The sequence below is a fragment of the Panulirus ornatus genome, chromosome 43, assembly GCF_036320965.1.
Source record: "Panulirus ornatus isolate Po-2019 chromosome 43, ASM3632096v1, whole genome shotgun sequence".
NCBI classification, from domain to species: domain Eukaryota; kingdom Metazoa; phylum Arthropoda; class Malacostraca; order Decapoda; family Palinuridae; genus Panulirus; species Panulirus ornatus.
The window spans coordinates 18,650,565-18,674,300 of record NC_092266.1 but is presented as its reverse complement, the minus strand read 5'-3'; the positions used below and the strand labels follow the sequence as shown (position 1 = coordinate 18,674,300).

General features: G+C 48.5%; 1 long non-coding RNA gene across 1 annotated transcript in view; it reads left to right on the top strand.

Moving 5' to 3' along the window:
- LOC139762361 (uncharacterized) overlaps window positions 1-13,094 on the top strand; it is a 209,094-nt gene extending 196,000 nt beyond the window's left edge. The window contains exon 3 of the long non-coding RNA XR_011715701.1: window positions 12,948-13,094. This is a non-coding gene — a long non-coding RNA (uncharacterized lncRNA). The remainder of the gene's footprint in view (window positions 1-12,947) is intronic.
- The last annotated feature ends 10,642 nt before the right edge of the window (window positions 13,095-23,736 follow it).

The window sequence follows — 23,736 nt, the reverse complement described above, 5'->3', positions numbered from 1 at the left end:
TGGGGATGAGTGGTCATGATTCGTATGGGTGACGTCAAGAGTGCGGGCGAGGACACACATCTACCGTAATATTAAGAACTCGAGAGAATTTGACGTCGAGTGAATCAGTCGGAGTTCGAGGCCGGTGCTCATGGTAGCTACCCCCTTCCTGACGTGTGTCGCTTCCTGACGGGGTGGTTGAGGAGGCAGCTTCGACGCCACTCGTGTCTCCTCACGTTTGAATATTCTCATGATGATCACATGTCATTATGTTGTGACGCCTAATGACTGATTGCTTAATGATACTTATTTTTCTGTAATAAGGACAACAAAGTATTACTTTTGATGAGTTTTACTGAAGGTAATTTTGTCAAGTGTTGCTGTATGTGTTCTCATGGGGATCAGGGCGAACTCTGAAAACCCATGTGTCTTTCCCTAAACCACTCTCAGGTCCCCACGTCCCTAAAGACCAAGGGGGCGGACGGGATGGTTTGGGACTCGTCCCGTCTTGCTCTCCCCCTAAACAAATGGTTTCGACCCGTCTCTCCACTCTACCCCTAAGCAACTATCAGGTCCCCCCCCCAGGTTTCCCTGAAGGCTAAGGGGAGGGAAGTGTTTGGTCCCCTCTCAGGGGGGGCCCGCCACCTAGCTATCTTCACGTCCACTGCCTCCCGCCGGAGGCTGGGAGGTAATTCGGTCCCGTGTGTCTCTTCCTCCGCAGATGACAGTATGATCCTGATGTGGATTATCTCCGTTTCTCCTTCGCTGCCTTCGCGAGCGCTGCCGTGTCCAAATGAAGGAAGTTAAGGGGGGAGGTGGTATCCGCCTCCCCACACTCTCCCCCCGCCATACACACACACACACACACACACACACACACACACACACACACACACACACACACACACACACACACACACACACACAGCGCAGCCTTCGCGTCGTCTGTGCCTTATGAGGGAGTGAGGAACGTGGGGGAAAGATGATGGTGGGCTACGTGATCTAATCTGTGATGCGTCGCTTATGTAAGTCTTGGGTCCTGCCACAGTCGTGCGCTAGAACACACACACACACACACACACACACACACACACACACACACACACACACACACACGTCAGCCTGTCTTGCCTCGTTACGTTCTTGTAGATACTGAAGACTTGAAACCCCGTTTCTTTCCTCTGATCTTTTTCCCCTCGAGTTTTTAAAAGATCCTCCTAAGAATTTGACGCATTTGTGTAGTCGTCATCCAATACCTTCCCTCCAATTTATTATAAGCAAAGCTCTTATGAGTTCTAGTAACACGCAATGTCAAAGAGATATTGGATGAGTTCTCGTAACATGCACACACAATGTCAAAGAGATATTGGATTTTTCTGTATTGCCAAGGAAGTGGTGAATCATGAGGAGCTGTGAGGAGATGAGTGGCCTCACCAACACCATGTTACGTGGTGCTGGGGTTTACGTGCCTTGACGTCATTTCTCATACGTCTATTTGATGTAGTTGTGACTGCGTTCGTATATGATATCTGTACCTCCACGTAGCTGAGGGTTGAACAGGTATAGTGGTTCACTAGTATGTTGGTTCATTAATATAGTGGTTCACTAGTATGTTGGTTCATTAATATAGTGGTTCACTGGTATGTTGGTTCATTAATATAGTGATTCACTAGTATGTTGGTTCATTAATATAATGGTTCACTGGTATGTTGGTTCATTAATATAGTGGTTCACTGGTATGTTGGTTCATTAATATAGTGATTCACTGGTATGTTGGCTCATTGATATAGTGGTTCACTAGTATGTTGGTTCATTAAAATAGTGGTTCACTAGTATGTTGTTCATGTATATAGTGGTTCACTGATATGCTGGTTCATTAAGACAGTGGTTCACTAGTATGTTGGTTCATTAATATAATGGTTCCCTCTCCTTGAGGGTTCAGGCACACACACACACACACACACACACACACACACACACACACACACACACACACACCAGGCAGATCCCAAGAGATCGCAAGAAATTCTCCGTAAATCTCACCTTATTGACAGAGCGGTCTCGCCACGCAGCACCAATCACCCCAGACGCAGTACATCAACGGCCGATATCAAAGCGTCCTCAGCGCCTCCTGCTGGCGCTCGTAAAGAAGGACCTCAGGGCAGCAGGAGGGCTTGGGGCGGTCCCGTGCTCGCCTCCCCTCCCTCTCTCCCTCGAGGAGGATGAGCGGATGAGCCTCCTCGAAGTACGAATTGCCGGAGGGAGGGGCCGCCCCCCGCCAACCTTCTGCCGCCCCAGGACCGTTTGAAACGGTTCTTTGAGGCGTGCATGTGAGGAGCAGCGCTGCTGCTTGATGACGGGAGATGGAGCTAATGCAACCGTGCGCTCCTTTTTTTTTTTTTTCGTCACATTATGTGAGCCGCCCTGCCCACCCTGTGAGCCCTCCGGCGTCACACTATGTGAGCCGCCCTGCCCACCCCTTGAGCCCTCCGGCGTCACACTATGTGAGCCGTCCTACCCACCCCGTGACCCCCCCGCGTCACACTATGTGAGCCGTCCTGCCCACCCCGTGATCCATCCGGCGTCACACTATGTGAGCCGTGCTGCCCACCCCGTGATCCATCCGGCGTCACACTATGTGAGCCGTCCTACCCACACCGTGACCCCTCCGGCCGTCACGCAAGGTGAGCAGCTGTCGTACCTATCCAAATGACCAGTGTGTATGCTTACGTACACACGATCACATGGACCTGCCTAACCGGCCAACCAGCGTCATTCTTTCGTCCACGTTTGCACAGGGCGTGTCTTGGCAGCCAATCAGCGTTACATATTCTCCCAGGTTCTCTCAGGGCCCCACCTGATTAGCCAATCAACGCCACTCTTTTACAGAGGGCCCACCTTTCCAGCCAATCAACGTGGCTCTCTACCATCCACACCTTTACACAAGGCCCGCTACTGCTCCAGCCAGTCAACATCATGACAGTGTCCTCAGGGTAGCGGACATGAACTTCCCACAAGACACCATCGCCGGAGGTGTGGTAGATGCAGTGAGTGAGTTACCTTGGGTTCCTGATACGAAGACCTCCATGCGCTCTGACATCGGGAGTTCACAGGCACCCCAGCAACACAGACCTTATACGAAGACCTCCATACGCTCTTGACATCAGGACTTCACAGGCACTCCAGCAACACAGACCTTATACGAAGACCTCCATACGCTCTTGACATCGGGAGTTCACAGGCACTCCAGCAGCGCAGACCTGAGCGAGGAACGGAGTAAAGTGAGGAAAACAACGAAATCCTGACTCTTGAAGAGAAGAGCAGGGGGGAGCGAGGGAGGACGAGCAGACCTTCCCACGTTCACATGTAACGTCACGTGAGTTAAAAAGAAGGAGAGAAAAAAAGAAAATGATCCTCAGATCAGGGAGAAGAGAGAAGAGTCATCCAAGCAAGAAAGCCCGGGTCATCAAAGGAAGATCATGAACAATAAGACAGGAAGAAGCTGTAAAGGAAGAGGCCCAACAGACCTCCTCAAGCGAGAGAAGTGTTCACTCTTCAGCATAAAACAACACACACACACAAACCTTGGCTACACTGCTGCCTACTCCCGTCTTAACGTACGCTCACACGACACCTAGAAATCTCAAGCAGACTTTACTACTCTCTCTCTCTCTCTCTCTCTCTCTCTCTCTCTCTCTCTCTCTCTCTCTCTCTCTCTCTCTCTCTCTCTCTCTCTCTCCTCTCTCCTCTCTCTCTCCCCTAAAGAGCGAGGTAGCAGATACAACAAAAATAGCAACGCTAGTTATAGCGATAATTTCTTTTTTTTTTTTTTTTTTTTTTTTTTTTTTTTTTTTTTTTTTTTTACCTAATCGCCTTTCCTGCCTTGGTATCGGGAATCAACGAACAACTGATTTACTTGTACACATCCGGTCTCCAGCGGTGCATCATGTACATTGGTGTGAGATTATAGCCAACCCTCGCAGACCACTCCATGCTCGCTACGACCATGCATTTTACCAGTCCTCCTGCACCACACCATGGCTATACTAGTCACACAGCTTCCTGATGAACTCAGCTGTAGTTCCGTCCCTTCTTGCCACACTTCATCTTCAGCGAGGCTTTCTGAACCTCCTCTCTTTTCATCCTATCATTCGCCATGACTCTCACCTTGTCCCAGACATGCCCCGTCCGTAGTTTAGCCTAGGGAAGGGAACGTGACAGCCACAGTGGTTCTGCTTCACTCATGATGATCGTATTTTAAGAACTGTAAAGAGAAAACACAATCCCGTGAGCAATCATTACACGGCGTGTCTCCCTGTGTCTCGCCTGTGAGTATGTCTCCCGGTACACACCACAGCCTCTCTCTCTCTCTCTCTCTCTCTCTCTCTCTCTCTCTCTCTCTCTCTCTCTCTCTCTCTCTCTCTCTCTCTCTCCCCCACACTTGTGGATCTGGTCTGGACCAGCTCAGGTGTTACCATACACAACCATCATGGGTTTCCTCCTTGTATACCCTCGCTAGGTCGGGTAGCACCTCCATCCTCGCTCAACCTGACGTTAAGGTGACGTCTCTGTACTGTATCCAGGCTCTGACGCACTGTATCCAGGCTCTGGCGTACTGTATCCAGGCTCTGACGCACTGTATCCAGGCTTTGATGTACTGTATCCAGGCTTTGATGTACTGTACCCAGGCTCTGAAACACTGTATCCAGGCTCTGGCGTACTGTATCCAGGCTCTGACGCCCTGTACCCAGGCTATGGTGTACTGTATCCAGGCTCTGACGCCCTGTACCCAGGCTATGGTGTACTGTATCCAGGATCTGACGCCCTGTACTCAGGCTCTGAAACACTGTATCCAAGCTGTGAGTCGTACACTGTGATCACAGAGCCTCGCATGGAATGTTGATACCCCTAGGTATTTGATATTGTACTAGAGGTCAAAACCATTTGTTTGGAAGCGGAGACTGTAGGTTTTACCCCAGTGTGTGTGTGTGTGTGTGTGTGTGTGTGTGTGTGTGTCTGTGTCTGTATCTGTGCGTGCGTGTGTGTGTGTGTGTGTGTGTGTGTGTGTGTGTGTGTGTGTGTCTCGACTCTAGACAAGATGTAATCCATAACACTAAATTTCAAAACGTTAATCGTTCATCGCTGAAGACAGCCAGTCTTTATCGTGATGCAGCAGATAACAACCCTGGAAGGGTGAGGGTCATAGGTCACGCGCTCATATAGCCAGAGGTCGTTCCACCACCTTGCTCAAGGGTCGTCCCGTCATGCTTAAGGTCAAGGTGTTCCTCCCAGTACACTGTCCCACGACCTTGTGTCCAAGCTTGGAATAAAAAACGTATTTGAAATGTGATGACAGTCATCAGCTGCTGGTTGCAATCCATCATAGATGATTATGATCATAATGTATTCAGATGAAATATTGTTTGGAAAGCGATCACGAATATGCCGGAGGTAGAGGGCAGAGTTAATATGCTACCTCAGTGTCTGGGGTGGGGAGGGTTGATATGCTAACCCCAGTATCTAAGGGGGAGGGGGCAAAGTTAGTATGTTTTCCCAGTATCTGAAATACCAAGGAACTTATATCAACCAGACTAACTTGATCTGTCTCAGGAGATGACTCAGAAAAGCCATTTCTAACTCATACACAGGATAAAGCTGGGCGCATATACTCCCCTGGTCCTCGAAAACGAGGCAGCGGAGACCAGGTTGTTTGGTGTAAGTGAGAGGCATGGTCGTGTCTCGTATGGTGTGAGTGAGAGGCATGGACGTGTCTCGTATGGTGTGAGTGAGAGGCATGATCGTCTAGTGTGGTGTGAGTGAGAGGAATAGTCGTGTCGTACGGTGTGAGTTAGAGGCATAGTCCTGCCTATGGAGTGAATGAGAGTCATAGTCGTGTTGTATGGTGTGTGTGCATGAGAGGCATGGTCGTGTCATACGGTGTGAATGAGAGGCATGGTCGTGTCATATGGTGTGAATGAGAGGCATGGTCGTGTCATACGGTGTGAATGAGAGGCATGGTCGTGTAGTATGATGTGCGTGAGAGGCGATACGGTCGTGCAGTCTAGGTGACTCCAACAGTGACGGCACAACCGTAGGCGGGGAAGATCCTGTGGGACATCTGCACCTGCGTGAGCACCTCGTCCTTACCCACAGAGTACCATGATACCTTCTCATCTACCCTCGTCCAGCGGGCTGGGCCAACTCGTAGTGCCTCACACCTCCCCAGTCGTAAGTTCCGTCAAGGTTGATTCTATCGCAGCTCCCGTCCACCCGTCCCATCAGTAGTGGCTGGCGTCCCCCTTCTGTCTACGACCACCACGAACAGTCAGGAGGTCCACGTACCCACCTTCCCTCCCTCCCTCCACTGATAATGTTTACGACGTTGTAAAATCTAATGTGCCGGACCATCATGTGTGGTTATCGATACACCTCCACCTTGGCTAGTGGGTGGCGGTGGAGGCCATGTGTATTAATTAATTTATCTACGTCTAAGGGGAAAAAAGAAACTGAGGTGCCTTATTACTGTCGTCGGCAGGTGGAAAAGATCCTCACCTGTAATGCTCCTGGATGTGCATAAGGGGGTTCTAAAGGTGGGTACTGCGTCCCCATGCGAGGCAGGGGACTGAGGAAGGAGTTCCCAGGAGCGATACACCAGAAGGATTATGACCCAGGCCCTGGGTGCTGCCATCTACCCGGGTGCTGTCATCTACCAGGGTACTACCGCAGGCCCGGGTACTATCGCAGGCCACGGGTGCTGCCACCTACCCGGGTACTACAGTAGGTCCCGGGTGCTGCAACCTACCCGGGTACTACAGTAGGTCCCGGGTGCTGCCACCTACCCGGGTACTACCGTAGGCCCCGGGTGCTGCCACATTGATCAAAGCCTACTAATGAGCGGGTCAACATGGCTCCTGATTAACATAATACAAATAACGTAATTATGGATGACGTAAGCCATGTCTGTACCGGGGGAGAAAAAAAAAATTATAACTATTGGAAAAGCCTGTAGACTGGAAACGTAAACCATTCATAATCTCGTGTGTTTACTATTAAAATTTACCTGTGGACGTGGTCGATGAATCGGAATGTAGGGCGGGCGTCGCATTAGGGGGAGTCTGCTCCAACAACACCAGCCCAACCTTTGATAAACTGAGGCTCGTCATTAATCACCGGCCACGTAGTAAAGTTGGTAGTTCCAAACAAACACTTTGTTCCACGACCATCATGACGTGTCTGGTGGTGATGTTGGTGGAGCTGTGTTATTGTATTGGTGCTGTGGTGAGGCTTCTACCTGATGTGTCTGTTGGTGATGGAGCTGTGTTATTGTATTGGTGCTGTGGCGAGGCTCCTACCTGATGTGTCTATTGGTGATGGAGCTGTGTTATTGTATTGGTGCTGTAGTGAGGCTTCTACCTGCTGTGTCTGTTGATGATCCTCCTCTGCGCAACGCTGTGCACTGCTCGACAGTGACGCCACAGACGTAATGAGGGATGAAAAAATAACGATCAAAACTTTAATTGGGGATTTTATATATTAACTTAGTGACTTGAGATGTGGTCGTTCATTTATCAGGGTCAGTAGTTGAGTAGGGGTTTGGTGTGGCAATGACAACTTTGTCCGTAGAAACGAGCCACTTGCTGTGATTGCATTATCATTACAAATATTGAGTTAGAAAATGGTCCCAAGCCATTTTGCATATCCTACATCGCAACTGAAATGACTTCCCTTCTCCCCCCCCCCCTCTCTCTCTCTCTCTCTCTCTCTCTCTCTCTCTCTCTCTCTCTCTCTCTCTCTCTCTCTCTCTCATGAATACAGAATTATACTGGAAAGCTGATGGGGGGGGGGATTTCATGAAAAGTCTATCATCATACATTTATTTGAACAGATTCAATTTTACAGCGAGGAGAAAAGTGATAATTACCTTTGAGAGTTGTAGTGAAATTATGTTTAGGTAATGTAATATAAACATGATCTTGAAGTTCAATATTTTCCCAATCCATTAGTCTGGTGAGCTGCATCAAAATGCAAATCTGACAAGTCAGAGAGAAAGACACATTACCCGATGTCATTGTTGTCTGTGTTTCCTGTTAGAGATGCTCACACAGTATTATTGTGCTGTGCCACACGTAAACAGTGGCAAGGCAGGCCTGTGTCGGTCGGCTGACGCCTGCTGTATATAGACGGTCATGTGAGGAGAAAGGTCGCGCCAGCCATGGCCACAGACAGAACCTCCCGTAGCGGGAGGCTGGTCTGTGTTCTACAGTAGGGAGCAGCCTTTGCCACAATGCTGCCTCAAGGATCGCTGTGCCACAGTATTAAGGGAGTTACCATTAGTTAAGCCATTGGTTAACGGGTTCGTACTCTATCCTCAACTTCACACACATGCTCAAGACATGACTGTCAGGTATGGCGCTGTCCGAGGGCTTCATTGACTTCGTCTTTGGATTCTATATGTTAACCTTAATTTAAGGTGCGAGGTTTTTGCATGTGTTATTCTTACTTGAAGTTTTACAGATCGAATCTCCAAGGTGTCTTTGTCGATACATCGGGCGAGCGAGCGAGCTGGCCATGCGATTGGCCCGCGAAGTGGCAATGTAATGTGTGGTGAATCTTTTCACAGCTGATGTGTACTTCACCTCCGCCAGCCAGAGCACACAGTCTACTTTCTCTCCTACTGAAGCCATGTAGTAAGGTGAAGGACCTGAAAGATAGAGAAGATGAGCGAAGAATTCCAAAGTGCCAAACTGTTGTAGAAATGGTGTAAAATAGACAAGAAATTAGTGAACGGTGTGAGACGAAGCTCCCCATCACTGGGGAAGAAAGAAGACATTAGATTCAAGTGGGAAGGAGGTCGAGAAGGTGAGGCACACAATAGAAATGTAAATGTTAGTGTGATTATCTCCCTCGAGGCAGGCTAAATGGCGGGGCTGGCCAGCAGCCACCAGGGGGGAGAAAAAAAGCCACGGTCTCATCAGTTTACTGATGACGTACCGCCCCCGCCAAGGAAAGCGCCTTCTCCACTGACGTGTAGGAGGCGCAGGGTTATTTCCAGATAGCAGAGCCATAATTGACTCTTTGATTTCGCACTGGAACGTTCCAAGAACGGTTAGTTTCTCTCGTCTTTTGTCTTATAAGATGGGAGTGCTTGCGTTGATTTCGTACTGGAACGTTCCAAACACCTTTGGTTTCTCTCGTCTTTGTGAAGGTGGGAGTGCTTGGGAAATGAATCAGATTGTAAAACTGCAAGTTGTTTGAAGATGGAGGCCTTAAGGCGGAGGGAACTGATGGAGACGGAGAGGACTCGCCATTTTGATCCTACTGCACCTGCTAGGTTAGGTTAGGTTAGGCTAGGCTAGGCTAGGTTAGGTTAAGCTAGGTTAGGTTAGGATACGTTAGGTTAGGCTAGTTAGGGTAGGATAGGCTAGGTTAGGTTAGGTTTGGTTAGGCTAGGCTAGGTTAAGTTAGGTTAGGTTAGGTTAGGTTTCACTTATAATAGACCGATATCATTACAGATTTTGCTCTGTTAATGTTTGTCTTATTCTTAACCCGCCAAGACAAAGGAAAGTCTGTATTCATATTTACGGACATTGTCAGGTGTTAAGATATTGTTTACTCCATATTCCTTCGTGAACAGCTCATCACTTTACAGAATAGATACAGATATCTGGGGCGTTTTCCAAGATCTTAGAAGTCATATGAGAGACCAATGTTATGAGAGTATCCATCACAAACTGTTGCAGTTTTCCTCATATTGGTGAAACTGTACCAGTTATGCTACCGCCATATTAACAGCACTTTTTTTCTTTTTTTATTTTGATAGACGCAAAATGACCGTCCCATTCATCGCAATAAGTTTTTAAGTTTGACGAATCATCCGTTTTCTTTTTCATTACACTCACACAGTTGATATTATGTACAAGTTTGAGTTGCCTGAATTGTGTATAGTGATTAGACATTTTAAAAGCTCAGCTTATTTTGCTTTTCCTGTAGGCTGTAGGATGTAAGCACCTCGCAAAGTACTTCATATTATTTTCTCTCCAGGCATCAACGCGGATCCAGAGGATGAAGGTACCTGTCACCACGAAACTTGAAATTCCACATGATTTAGGAAACTGTGCTATTTGGGGGATTGTATATCCTCATGTCTCACCCAACTCTACAGGGCATTGCATGTTGCCTGTTCATTAATCTTTAACATAGATTTGGAAGGATGTAATCCAGACATGCTGACAACTGCACCATATAGAGTATTATTACTTTTGAAAGACAACTGTTACTTACAGATTTGTAAAATAATCAGATTTGCCCCCAGAACATAGACCATAGCTGTAACATTTCCCTTCACCAGCGTTCGTGGAGGGAAACATAAACAGGATACGAAGTCCTGTTCGTTAATACCCGGTAACAGATGCACATAAAGGATCCACATCTTTCACAGACTCTCATACAATAGGACATCACTGATGATCCAATATGGTTCGCGGAATTTAATCCTCTCTGGCGTATGATGCTTCGCACACATCATGTTGATTGTGTGCAGTTCGCTGCGCGGTATTCCACCTCACCACAGCCAAGGGTAGGACCGTCGTGCTCAAGGGTTGTACCGTCGTATTTAAAGGTAGCACCGTCATATCTAAGGGTAGTACCGTCGTATTTAAGGGCTCTACCGTCGTGCTCATGGGTTGTACCGTCGTATTTAAGGGCTGTACCGCCGTGCTCATGGGTTGTGCCGTTGTGCGCTAGGATTTGACAAGAGACAGGCGTCCATTAGCCCTGCATGTAGTGAGAACCTTCACTTGCACACAGAATAATGAACGTGTGCAGGGAGGGAGGGAATTCTGAACGCATTTGGTGAATAATACAGAAGGACCATTTAGATTTAAAGGAAGAAATCGGATGAACGAAATAGTCATATGAAGCTTTTACGTTTGGCGAGGGACGAAGGCTATCTGGAGAGAAAGAGGAGAGATACATAAGGCCTGAACGGAGGATATACCAGGACGATGAGGTTCAGCAGCGATGGCAGAAGTTACAGGAAGTGTTTGGCGGATGGGAAGTGGCGCCATTGGTCAAGGGTGCGGCGCGCGGAGTGCTGGAACCACTCAGCTGGGTTACGTTGCAGAGAGTGATTCTCTAAATCTGTTTCAGTAGAAAAAAAAATAAAAAAAAGAAGAAATCTGGGTGCGAGAATATGAGGAAGAAGTTTCTGGGTACTTTGCCAAAAAGTTCCGTGTGCTTCAGCGGTGATAGAGAGACGAGGAAACTTTTAAGTGAGTGAGTTCTCCGGGGAGTCAACACTGGGTTTTTATGGCGGCTCCCTGGTGTCCAACCCTGATTTTTACGCACAGTGAAAATAAGAAAATGATGAATAGTAAATTCGATTAGTGATTTTTATTCCTTGGGTAGATATAGATACGGTATATACTTTGTGGCTTTTAGGGGTTTGTCAGAATTTTAAGGAAAGCACAGCGTTGTTAAGAAATAGCCAACAGATTCAGTACTGTGACTGAGTGTCAAAAAGAAAATGATTACAATCACGGAACCTTTGGAGAAACCATATTCTTAATTCTTCTTGAATATAATATTTTTACGTAAGAATCAGATACTGAAGTGAATACTTTTAGAATATGGTATAGCTGAATTGTGGTACTAATTTTGTGATAGCCCTCGAATCGAGAAGCAAATACCATCAAAAGAATTCACATTATCCGCTTTGATGTTAATATGTGTGATCTCTTGTACACCCACAGTGGACGGTAAAGCCAGTCTCGCTTAGAGCTTCTGCAGAACAAAACTGGAGGAGGGTCCTCGCCATAGCCAGTGGATCATATCAGTAATCTAAATCACACTTTCCACCCATCCTGCTGTGACTTAACATGCCTCCTTGAGTCTTTACCTGATGTGTACGCGACCGCCTGGGCGCGTTCAGCCTGACCAGGGAGGGATAAGACAGCGACCGGACGAGTGCTTCCCCCAGCGTGTGGGGCGGCGTGCTGGGGGATACATATACCATTAGTGATGTACGTTCGAGCCGTCCGGGCGGTGCCTGGTGTTCGTCTTGTGGAAGCCCCAGTCCAAAGTACACGAGAAGCATTTTTTTTTTTCATTTTAGGATGTTAGATATATCTTACGCATATATCTTTATCGTACGTTCTGGCGTGAATTAAAGAACGGTTCCAACACTGAAAATCTAATAGTGTTTTAAGATTTTTTTTTTTTTCGGATGCTGGAGACTTCGATGACGGGTTGAGGTCATGCCAAGAGTCAGTGTGACATCAGTGAGGACAGGGACATGCCCACGGCTGAGGGCCTCTCTTACCTGTACTGAGGTTAGAGTGGCTGCCGGGATATGGGGGGGGGGGGGGGAGTTACAGGTCGGTGCCTGCTGGGTTGGGTGGGAGGTGCTAGGGGATGCGAGGGGACGGGTTGAGTGTTGCATGTGAGGAGGAAAACATCATGGAAACGTTGTGGACACGAAAAGAAAAAAAAATGTGATTTTGGTATTGAGCGACGAAATAGGACACACCTGTATATATACATATTTCTCTCTCTCTCTCTCTCTCTCTCTCTCTCTCTCTCTCTCTCTCTCTCTCTCTCTCTCTCTCTCTCTCTCTCTCTCTCTCTCCAGCCTTGCGGGCATGACCTCATACCACATCCAACCTAGGTGATGCGAGGATGAAACCTTCTTTGAAACCTTCCTTTACGTCCTCCTGCTGTGTGTGTAGATGGCCCGCGCTGGCAACGCCTTTAAGTGAGAGTCGGGTCTGTTATTTCTCACGAGCACTTGACCACATCATTGCGATATCTGGAAGAAACGAAAACTGCTGTCCACACAGCTGGCTACCATGAATTGATATCACACCTGTTGGTTCAGTATTATATACGTTACATGTGTAACCAAGTGTCTCATTACAAAGCTATCGTTCCTCACTGAGAGAATAGTAAAATATGATTTTCTTTGCTTTCAGAGCGCAAGGATCGTACAGATACTACCCAAGGATCAGTGTGAAGGACGGGGCGACCAAGTGACTCGCGTCTGGCCTGAGGATTTAAGGAAAAGGATTCGTCGGTCGCGAGTGAAACAAATTCTTGAGTGGCGACTCCCCTGGACACAGGTATGGAACCTTGGTAGGGGCTACTGTTGGTGTCTGTCCTTCCTATGTACAGTGTGCCATGATCAGTCTGGGGTGTTGTGTCTTGAGCATGACGGTACGACCCTTGGGCCACGACGGCACGACACGACCATGTGAGCACGACGGGACGATCCCTCGGTGAGATGGCCTGGCCTTTGACCTATCCTTAAAGGTTCAGGTCACGCTAGGCCACCATGTCCCAAGGGTCGTATCATCGTGGTGGAGGGTTGCAGGCCATGATAGCCTGGGTCGTACCGGTATGTGCTCAAGGGGTGTACCGTGCTGCTGCTGTAGAGGTCCAGTTTCCCTGGCCGGTCACTGAGGACTACAGCGTCTGTTCGGCCTCTGTGTATTGCAGATATGGTACAGGGAAACAATTTTCTCTTTTGTTTATTTTTCGACACTCGTTGGGACCCAGTATGGCTGTTTTTGTTTACATTTTGTTTTCCACGCGATTCGTGTGTGTGTGTGTGTGTGTGTGTGTGTGTGAGAGAGAGAGAGAGAGAGAGAGAGAGAGAGAGAGAGAGATTATCCGTCAAAGTTAGTGTTTGTTGACCACCTAACTGATGCCTTCACCTCTGTACCATCGTGTCTCCATCTGTAGAGGTCATAGATGATGGATCCTCTTCTTCCTGGCCTCCAGCTGGTAGCTTCGTCATAGTCCACCAGGTCTTCTCTTACCTGCCCTTCTCACTCCCGTCCCATGGCAGGGGCTCGTCGTTAACAGTGGTGTATGAGAGCGAGGCTGCCACAGTTAACCTCCGGTGTGTACACGTCTCCTGTGGCTGACGGGAAAGTGTTATATTGGAACACCTGAGTTGGACTGCATGACCTGCTACCCACCTTACCCATCTCCTGTCTTTCTTACTGTCTCTTGCTCACTGCACCTTCAAGAACTCCCCAGTAATCCCCTCCCAGACCCCTCCCTCTGGTCGGTATTCATGTGAGTATTTGTAGGTGCATCTCCACCCACCTGAGCTGTCTTGCCTCGGTCGACGATGTGTGTACAGTCGCAGCTGCTGTAAATACAATCAGTTTCTCAGCGGTCGTGACAGTGATCCATCGCTGTCCTTTTTTAGCGTGATATCGTGTGTGTTCGGTGAATGGCTGATATTGTGCAGTGAAGCTCAGCAGGCCATGATTATGGTCATACTGTGGTGGGTTTCGTTAGCCCAGTGATATGATACAGCAGTGAGTGGCCAAGTGCCTGTCTCGCTGGCGATGGTCCAGTAATACACAACTTTTCCTTGATCAGGATGAAATGCATATTTGACGACGTATGTGTAAGGTGGATCGGGGGCCTGATGCGGAGGAGAGAGAGACGAGGCCATAGAACACACGCTAGACTTAAAGAACGAAGTGAAGCAAAGCGAGGCAAACCAGAGGCATTCCATCCTGAAAATGAGATCGTTACGTAGTGCCTTCCTGCAGAAGATCTCTTATATTACGGATAATATAAGAATCAGAATGAAATATTCCTCCATGAATTAGATCCAATCCGACTGGAGAGATGGAACAATGGATTCAAATTACGAAAATGTAAATTCGGAAAAAGAAATGGGCAAACACACGGGGAGCAGAAGGCGAGTTCGTACGTGAAAGGAACGGCTTCACAAGGGAGGTTCTGGACGTTAAAACTTTGGGAAGGTTTGTATGACGGATAATGGCTCGAGATACACACTTGCATGAGGGGAGGCAAGGAGCCGCCTGAAGCTTCCTGTGTCAGTATGTTGTCATTTCGACACACCGGGGTCTCGTGTGCTGGTATTGAGGAGTGACCTGGTAGAAGCCGCCCGTTTGACGAGGTGCGAAGCACCTGGGGGGGTGTGTTTTGAGATGCTTGCTCCTTGAGCTCGACTGTACAGCCCTGGGGGTACGTACGATAGTACGTAAGGGTCAGGTCAGACGTAAGGCTATCGTGGCCCAGGGACGTACGTTACCTTCGTGCTGAAAAGGGTCGTACCGTCGATCTGTCGTACCGTCGATCTCACGAGGTGAGGCAGAGTGGTGCAACGTGGTTTACACCACATGCGGGTCTCTCTCTCTCTCTCTCTCTCTCTCTCTCTCTCTCTCTCTCTCTCTCTCTCTCTCTCTCTCTCTCTCTCTCTCTCTCTCCTCGAGCACCTCTCCTCCCGCTGGCTTGGCTGGCACTGGTGGTGACTGTCGGCCCAGTCAGAATGGCACGTGATTTTCACTGTGGTTTTTGACATATTGGGAGAATTACAAGGAGAAATGTTTGACCCTTGGGTTGGGCTCTGGCCCAAGGTGGAAGATGGTCCTGAAATCTTTGGGTATTGTGAAGGACGAGATCTGCTCTGGTGAAGCAAGGGAGACACACACACTCCACGTACAAGGACAAGATCTGCTCTGGTGAAGCAAGGGAGACACACACTCCACGTACAAGGACGAGATCTGCTCTGGTGAAGCAAGGGAGACACACACTCCACGTACAAGGACGAGATCTGCTCTGGTGAAGCAAGGGAGACACACACTCCACGTACAAGGACGAGATCTGCTCTGGTGAAGCAAGGGAGACACACACTCCACGTACAAGGACGAGATCAGCTCTGGTCTAGCAATAGAGAGAGACACACTCCACGTGCAAGGCCGTGGCCTTGATCTTGTCTGTCCCCGCCTCTGTCTGTCTTCTCTTGATTTATCTGTGGCCATAAATTTTCACTACTTTTGTCCTTATCTGATTTATCATATAAAACGCTGGAGCCATTAATCTTGTCAAGGGTAATGATGGGGGGGGGTCGTATGCTTGGAGTCATGCTAATGTTGTTGACAGGTTATTAAATGTACTTGATGAAGCACTCTCATTTTTTGACTTACGTGGGGAAGCACTCTCATTCCTGACGTCCATGAGGAAGCACTCGTATCTGACGTGCTTCAGGGAGCACTCTCACTCCTAACATATTAGGAAAAGGAAAAACAAAATGATATTAGCAGATAAAAAGAAACATTGATGAGCTCAGGAATCTTCTTTTGACCTCTGCAGCATGAGGGTCTTGTAGCCATATTTTCATAACCAGGGTGCGTGTTCTAGGATAGCAGACATGAACAGTGTAGGGTGTGTGTGTGTGTGTGTGTGTGTGTGTGTGTGTGTGTGTGTGTGTGTGTGTGGAGTAACGTGGCCCCACCTCCTCCACCATCTACACAGACGTAACCCAGGCTGGGTGCCGGCACTGGTTCTGCCGTAGCAGCGGGTAAGATTTTCACTCCTCACAACGCCAGCTCCGACTCTCTCATGACAGAAACAGTGGTAATTCGAGTCTCACTAATTAACGTGCATGCTGGAGGGAGTTTGTTCAGTATCAACGGAGCTAATTACCCGGGGCTGGTGTGAGGTCAAAGTTCGCGGGGTTGAGTGAGGAGGGAGTTTTCCTATGTGGGAGGTGGGTGAGTGGGTGGGTCCTGGTCTAGTAGTCGAGGGATGTTGGCGATAATGACGGTGGTGATGGTGGAGGGAGGATGAGTGGATCATGCAGGTGATCCAGCCAGACCGCATCACCAACGCTCCAGCTGATCCCCAGTGAGCCACCACCACAGCTCCCTCGCCCCTGCCTCATGACAACATCATTTTGCTGGCGCGGTCTCCCGTGCATGATTGATAGCACCCTCTCTTTGGCCCATAATGTACACTGGCCACAGGATGTGAAGCACGATACAAACCAGTGGTCGGATGTATGGCCAAACTTCATCTCGAAACCTCGTCGCCTGAGAGAGATTGTCTTTTTATATACATAAACCGGAAGACATATTAAGAAGCAGTTCGTCGCTCGTTGTGGATGTTGTCTGTCGTTTCGTGTGTATACTTCCTCCAGCTCTCGAGGACAAAGATACGGTGACCTCGAGCGGGATGGGAAAGCCATCACTCCCCGAGGGTCACCACCGCCCTTGGTGTTAGGGGTCGTCTTGTCGTGGGTGGGTGGGAGAAGGTCGTCCCCTGCACGATCAAGGGTTTCATTATCGTGGTCATGGAGTCGAGCCTTCCCGTTACTGAGCGTCTCCGGGGATCAGTGTGGTACCCGCCAGGGGCCGTGGCATCTCGTATTATACAAGAAGATTTTTCCCAGTTAGACCCCCAGACACTGGGGGACTAGTGATTGCTGTACCAAGGATCTGCTAATAGGACAGGGAATTGGACCCGCGACTCGGGTGTAAGCAGAGCCGAGGTTCTTCTTACGGTTGGTTGTGCAAGACAGTCGTCCGAGTAAATATTGTAGTGAAGATGTGGATGCATGATGATCCGTTTCTCTGCCGCTGTGAACATGATGACCCCAAGTCATGCTCTAGGCTGCATTTGACCAGTCGTCTTGCCTCCACGCCTACGAGAAAATTCCTCGGAAATCCGTCTGTTTTCCCGCGCTTTGTTGTCTCCCCATATTTTCCGTTGGAGAGACGAAAACCGTTGGTCCGTAAATGGCACAAGTCCCCGTTGGCTCAGTGTTGGCCAGAGGTGCGCCAGATAGTCCCCTCCCGTCATATCCTCCAACGCCTTTGAATCTACGGTCGTCGCCTGACACGTTCCCCAACTTGGACGGCGAGGAACCACTTAGACTGGCTCACTGGCAGTGGTCTTGTTCGGCTCAACCCGCTTCCAAAAGTTCTCTCCCATACGCTGAACAGATCTGGTACGCTCGAGATGTTGTGTACATGTGAGCACCCTGTGGGGCGTTGCTCACACTGCCTTCTCGTAGTGTTACATTCACTTCATCGCCAAGCCTTTATGGGAGTGCTTGAGTGTCATTGTTGACGGTAACAGACTACGTTAGAAAGAAGAGAAGCGAGCAAGTTACTCGGAGGAGAGGAGGAAGACATGATGCCCTGCACCACATGACAACCTGTACACCAGGGATACAGATATCCCATGGGAAACACCAGGTTATTATCTTTATGATTATATATATATATATATATATATATATATATATATATATATATATATATATATATATATATATATATATATATATATATATATATATATATATTTATATTATATATATGAATAATATAAATATATATATATATACATATATATATATATATATATATATATATATATATATATATATATATATATATATATATAGATAGATAGATAGATAGATAGATAGATAGATAGATAGATAGATAGATAGATAGAGGTATGGTTTGATAGGTAAGTAAGAGTCTGTTTGAATCTTGTTAAGACATGTAAAATATTTGGTATTCAGATGGAAGCTACAGCAGAGGATCCTGATTGAGTCTTTTTCTCGGACCCGACCCGGTCATGGAAGTAGAGCAGTCGCTCCAGTCCTGTTGGTGATGACGAGAGAGAGAGAGAGAGAGAGAGAGAGAGAGAGAGAGAGAGAGAGAGAGAGAGAGAGAGAGAGAGAGAGAGAGAGAATTTCCTGACCTATTAAAGTCCTCGGGAGGTCCGTGAGTGAAGAGGTCCACATCTGCCGTGTGGCCTGAACTCTCCGAGCGAGTCGTCCTCAGCCAGAGTTTACCCCGTGGTGACAGGACAAACACTTTTGTGTCCGTTTTCTGTTGTCGCACACACAAGTTGTGTCAGTCTTGGGGAAGTTTGGTCCGTGGCAGCCCGCCAGCCAGAGTGCTGGCGCGGGACGCCCCTGGCGAATATGCTGTCAGTTAGGCAAACGTGAATTTACATCAGGAGCCCATAACGTGCACCATGGTGTCCTGTGCCTTCTCTTGTGTGTGATTGATGTAATCCTTTTTGTATTTTGTATTTTGCATAGACCAGGTAGTACCTTGATGGTTTTGAAGCGATACATAGCTGGTAGGAGGAGGAAGAAGCAAGTATAGAGCCTACATCCCGTCAGGGATGAAGGGAGCTGTAGGGTATATCATACACACTGTACGGTATTTACAGGATACAAAAGTGTCACTGTCGGTAATATATGAAGAGTTGCATGGTTTTGGTAATAGGAAATCATATTACTTTGGAAAGAGGAGTGATGTCCAGTGTGTCTGGAAGCAGAAGAGGACCTTCGGTTATCAACAATATCTGTGGCATCTCTGGTGTCCCTCAGAGAGATGTAGGTTCAACTTTTGACTGGCCTATCGTGGACCCACCAGGGCTAGGCTCTGGCCTGCTCTAGTGACGTGAGGAATCTCTGCTTCTCAAGCAGCCATCGTTTGTGGCCTCCAAGAGTAGAAGAAATTCCAGAGTAGAACATTTGGCTCACTGTTCGATTGAGAGCGGCGGAGGCGTCCCTGGCTGGTGTGAGCTTGGCTCCGATGTCTGTGTTGTGGGCGTGGCACAGAACGTTCGTCTGTTGTCCGGGCAGGTGAAGATGAGCGCCGTCTGTTAATGCGGTACAGACCGGCACGGGAACAGATACCCCCCACCATCACATTCTGTGCCGTATCTTTCTTCCTCTCTAGCAGCAGTTGGGGAGTGAGGAGGCCGGCTGTCCTCACGAGCACCAAACAGGTTGTCCCTGGAATACTGGGGGAAAAAACGGTGCCTCCAACTGAAACTGAAATTGAATCATCAAAGTGAATCGGAGCTGAAATTGAATTTATGGACAGATACATGAGGCCCAAATTGTGTAAACCATTTAGTTCATTGTTAAACCTGATAAAGAGAGTTATAATTGGAATGAGAGGCAAACAACAAGACAAACCTGGGGACACAGTGAATTTGATTTTATATATAAGAGAAGGCACAAGAAATAACGTCACGAAAACAGCATTCAGATCAAGACGATACCCGATCGTACAACCCGTAAAGACATTGTGCTGGGAACATCCCTTGTTAACAGATTACGTAAGACGGCAGGAGAAGGAAGAAAAAAAGATAATGTCTTTATTGATACTATCTGTGGGAAAATGATAGTCCCCCATTGTGTCGTAAAGGCGACAACTGACTGTGCTGTGTGGCTACAATACTGAAGGGGGAGTTTAACGTTATCTTCACCAGGCACAATAGAACGCCTTTCAGGGCATGACAGTGAACTCTGAAATCTGAATGGATCGAACCAAGAGGCATCTATTTTTCTTATAACGTCATGTCATATCATACTCTCGGTTTATGTTAGTCTGCGGAATCTGCTTGAAGTCAACAGTGGCCCACAGTCGACTACAGGAGCCGGTGTGGGTCATGTGGTGGAACGCTGTGTGCGGATCTGAGGAGGAGGAGCTCCTGCCTCACACCGCTAGCGCCAGGACTGGACCACTCTTCCCCAACAACATGGTTCTCATAACGCATCCATACCTGACTCTCTCTCTCTCTCTCTCTCTCTCTCTCTCTCTCTCTCTCTCTCTCTCTCTCTCTCTCTCTCTCTCTCTCTCTCTCTCTCTCTCTCTCTCTCCCGCGGCGTATGTGACCAGTTAGCTTGCATGCAGTGACATGCCCGTCCACATCAAGCACCATTGGCTATGTGTGTGTGTGTGTGTGTATGTGTGTGTGTGTGTTGAGGGCATTCCTCCTTGGTGACGCTTGGCCCACATCCTTGGCAACAAGCGGTCCCTCATAACTTGCCCTTTATAGCGTGTCGCTCGCTGCCCCCGAAATGCTGCTTCCAGTGGTGTGGTGTGGCCCCCATGTCAGGCCATGCATCGGATCACCCTAAATGGCAACGCACTGTTGGCAACGCGTCCTCGCCCTAGCAACACGTTGCTGTTGAGGTGACGAGATCTGTGTCTCACCCGTCGCTTCCACCCCAACACCCCGGGAGGGTCTGCGACGTTTTACAGACAGGAGAGGAAAATACTGTACTGCAGAGACCCAGCGGTTATCCGCTTAGAGCCGCCCAGCCACCAACCATTCCGTCCTTCTCCCGGGCTTGAAAGCGGATAGAGTAATGGAAGATCGGAGGTGGGGGGAGAGTGAGGGAAGCGAGGAGATGGAAGGAGGGGTGGAGTTAAGGAGGCTTTGGGGGTATTGGGCGGGGGGAGGCCCTGTATATCCTGGGAGATGTGTGACATGAACCGAACACGGAAGACTCTCGTGTGTGTTTTTTCATGAGTGTATGGGTGTGAGGAGGAGGAGGAGCCCCTGCTGCAGAATGAGTGAATGTATCCTTGTATTTGTTTCTCTCTCTCTCTCTCTCTCTCTCTCTCTCTCTCTCTCTCTCTCTCTCTCTCTCTCTCTCTCTCTCTCTCTCTCTCTCTCTCTCTCTCTCTCTCATTTTAACAAACTTATCAGTTCCACCGAGAAAGCTTCGATTGTGGGGAATTTTTACCTCTGCTTTGAAATATATATATATATATATATATATATATATATATATATATATATATATATATATATATATATATATATATATATATAAAGTAGTTCCTGTTAAAGGGACAGGCAGTCATGGCAGTGGGTCACACTGTGCACGTCACCGGGGAGGTCCCTAAGTTCCCTCCCCTTTTTTCTTTGTGATGGGTTTACCTCTCAGGCGTGAGCAGCCTCTCAGTGGGTAGTCTGATGACACACTTTTCCGCCAGACAACACCCGAGTACTTCCTCCTGCCCGCCGCTGCCCGGCCGACCCTACCTACTGACGGGGAGGCCTCCGCCTGGGTGAGCAGCACACCTGCCGTGTCCCAGGCCAACACAGGCTGTACCACCCTCCTCAGCAGGGCCATGCCACCCTCCTCAGCAGGGCTATGCCACCCTCCTCAGCAGGGCTATACCACCCTCCTAAGCAGGGCCATACCACCCTCCTCAGCAGGGCCATACCACCCTCCTCAGCAGGGCCATGCCACCCTCCTAAGCAGGGCCATACCACCCTCCTCAGCAGGGCCATACCACCCTCCTCAGCAGGGCCATACCACCCTCCTCAGCAGGGCCATGCCACCCTCCTCAGCAGAGCCATACCACCCTCCTCAGCAGGGCCATGCCACCCTCCTCAGCAGGGCCATACCACCCTCCTCAGCAGTCCATGCCACAATAGGGGCTCTAGGACTGGGGACATGCTTATGGATAGGTAGCTGTGGTTCCGGTGCATTACACATGACGGCTAGAGAAAGGATGTGAGCGGATGTAGCTTGTCTTCGTCTGGTTCTGGCGCTACCTTTGTTAACGTGGGAAACAGCAATATATATATATATATATATATATATATATATATATATATTTTTTTTTTTTTTTTTTTTTTATACTTTGTCGCTGTCTCCCGCGTTTGCGAGGTAGCGCAAGGAAACAGACGAAAGAAATGGCCCCCCCCCATACACATGTACATACACACGTCCACACACGCAAATATACATACCTACACAGCTTTCCATGGTTTACCCCAGACGCTTCACATGCCTTGCTTCAATCCACTGACAGCACGTCAACCCCTGTATACCACATGACTCCAATTCACTCTATTTCTTGCCCTCCTTTCACCCTCCTGCATGTTCAGGCCCCGATCACACAAAATCTTTTTCACTCCATCTTTCCACCTCCAATTTGGTCTCCCTCTTCTCCTCGTTCCCTCCACCTCCGACACATATATCCTCTTGGTCAATCTCTCCTCACTCATTCTCTCCATGTGCCCAAACCATTTCAAAACACCCTCTTCTGCTCTCTCGACCACGCTCTTTTTATTTCCACACATCTCTCTTACCCTTACGTTACTTACTCGATCAAACCACCTCACACCACACATTGTCCTCAAACATCTCATTTCCAGCACATCCATCCTCCTGCGCACATCTCTATCCATAGCCCACGCCTCGCAACCATACAGCATTGTTGGAACCACTATTCCCTCAAACATACCCATTTTTGCTTTCCGAGATAATGTTCTCGACTTCCACACATATATATATATATATATATATATATATATATATATATCCCTGGGGGTAGAGGAAAAAGAATACTTCCCACGTATTCCCTGCGTGTCATATAAGCCATAAGGTGACTAAGAGAGGTGGGAGCGGAGGAGGGGATGGTATGGGGGCTGGAAATCCTTCCCTTCTGTTTTACTTTTCCCAGCCTTCACCACCGAGCCTGAGAGTGTGCAGTGCTCTCAGCCCCGACCTCAGCCGTCGTGCTCCCTCAGCGCTCACGTCACCTGGGGTATTTAAGAACGTTCGTCTGGTGTTTCTTCTAATATGGCCAGCTGTATCGCGGCCCATCCGACGTGTTTACTCTCCGGGAAGGGGTCGCAGAGCCACGCCTTGCCTGTGCCTCAGTACCCGCCCGTAGCGGCGGCCACACCATCACTGATGGTTCCAGCGACGATTTTCCCCCTAATTCCTTGTCCCACAGAGCCGCCGCCCGCGCACCACCACCACCATCACACAGTGAACCGTAATACAGCAGCTTTTGATACGTCATGAGAACCGGCCACACGGAAAATTCTGTCAAAAAAATTTCCGGTAATGAGCTTCTGTTTGAGTGTTGACCACCCCGCGGAAAGTACGGGAGGCTTACACCATATTTTTTTTAGCAATAGAAAAAGTTGTACGGTTATGCCGCTTGCTGCCGTTGGGATCTGGCGTCCATCCAAGCGGTGGCCGGCGAATATTGTGGTGGTTGATCGACAACAATGGCCGTGGAAATTGACTCGGGTTTGCCCACAGGAAGGACGAACTGACTCACTGCTGCTGTGTCCCGTCTGTCTGTCTGTCTAGTCGATGCGTGTAGTGCATCTTTATGTGTACACGAGATCTGGCTGGCT